The following is a 1722-nucleotide window of genomic DNA, read 5'->3' as shown; positions in this document are numbered from 1 at the left end:
TCACTCTGTAGACCAGGCTGGCCTCGAACTCAGAAATCCGCCTGCCTCTGCCTCCCGAGTGCTGGGATTAAAGGCATGCGCCACCACACCCGGCTCAGCTAGCACTTTTTACAGGTCTTATATACCCTAGAGCCCAGGCAGGCCATAAGGACAAAGGGTGCCCGGGACACAAGCAGGTAGTTTGGAAGTTTGCTGTAAAGAAGCAACATCTACCTTCTCTTTCAACTGCGTGCCATTGGGCTTGGCCATGCGTGGCACACGGTTGGCACAAATATTTGGAACCTGTGAGTAAAGAAGCTGGAGGTGGGCTCAGAACGTGCTGCCCAGGCCCATGTAACAGATGCCCAAGGAAACACAAGTGCTCATGCGCACACACAGGTTGCTGGAGTGAGAGGCTAGGGGGCACTGGAGTGCTCAAAGGCTGCAGATCTTCCCTCTGGGCCTTGGGGTCAGGGGTGGGGTGGGGTGGGGGGAATCTCCCTGAGGCTCTGAGCTAGAGCAGGACTGGTCCCCTTTTCCCTGCTCCAGCTCCAGAGCTGTCAGTCCCCCCCCCCCCTGCAGGAGCAGTGTGCCCAGCAGAGGGGCAGCTGCTTGCTGAGCAGCTCCTGCCTCTTGCAGGAGCTTTGGGAACAGTGCCTGGGTATCCTCCTGCCCTCACCCAGAGAAGCCACTGCAGGGGTCGGGGGCAGGGCACTGAGACCAAGACAGAGGACACCACTCAGAGATGCCAAGACAACTGAACTGTGGACCTGGGGGGGCTGAGAAGGAAATGCTAACCTTGTGAGTCTGCACACCCCTCCCTGTCTAGCAATGAAGCCCCGTGCTCTCGCAGAACTCTCTGAGGATGCTCTAGTTCCGTTATCTCTTAGAGAGAGGAGCGCGCACACCGCACGGGGTCATTCTCCACTGAGGGTGCCGCTGTGCTCAGGCAGTTCAGGGAATAAGTAAATGCTGTTCTCTGCTCTCAGCAGATGCCCCTGGTGGGAAAGAAGTGAGCTTCAAATTTCCACTTCACATCCTCCTAGAGCACAAAGAGTTAATGGAGCACACATTAAAGCCCCCTCGCAATCCCTGCTCTCCCCACCAGCCGCCCCGCAGCTGTCAGGGAACTCAAAAAAAAAAAAAAGATTCAGGTTGGCACATGGCCAATAAGACTCATCTGTGTATTGGCTGTGCCCTGCCCTGCTCTTCCTGGGCCACTAAATGACTTAATGTCATTTCCAGTAAATCCTTTTACTTGTACTTCAAGTTTCCATTTCCAGACAAGAGCATCCTCCAGTCAGCCCCTGGGGTCTCTCTGGCCTCTTAAGTTTAAGAGTTGGACTCTGTAGGGAACCCCTCTTCCTCAGTGTGCGTCCTGAGCCACGCATGGCCACTGGGCATACACTCACCCTGCTGTTAGTTGTGGGTACGGTCTTGTGGACGCTTCATGAGACAGGTTACTGTAGGACGTGGTCTTCGAAGCAGCTGTGGTCTGAGTGGTGTTCCCCAAGGAGCCTGGGTCGGAACCGATTTGCAGTGTGTGCATCACCAGGCTGAGCCATGGGGTGTTTACGGTCAGTTCTCCCTAAAGGTGTAGTTGTCCTGAATGGATGTTGTGGGTGTGGATTCCTCACTGGAGAGGTGGGCTGATATGAAGGCAGATTGAGCCTGGTCTCTCTTGCCTGGAGGCACCGAAGAAGTGAGCTTCAAATTTCCACTTCACATCCTTCTGGAGCATGA

The 1722-nt window shown here is 55.0% G+C and overlaps 1 long non-coding RNA gene across 1 annotated transcript; it reads left to right on the top strand.

Annotated features, from left to right (window-relative positions):
• Positions 1-593: 593 nt before the first annotated feature.
• Positions 594-1105, top strand: LOC110295516. Its single transcript, XR_002378085.1, has one exon. It is a non-coding gene; the product is annotated as an uncharacterized LOC110295516 (long non-coding RNA).
• Positions 1106-1722: the final 617 nt, after the last annotated feature.

Source organism: Mus caroli, chromosome 5, assembly GCF_900094665.2.
Source record: "Mus caroli chromosome 5, CAROLI_EIJ_v1.1, whole genome shotgun sequence".
Classification (NCBI taxonomy): Eukaryota; Metazoa; Chordata; class Mammalia; order Rodentia; family Muridae; genus Mus; species Mus caroli.
Note: the sequence above shows the minus strand (reverse complement) of the source record. Positions and strands in the feature narration are given on the sequence as shown.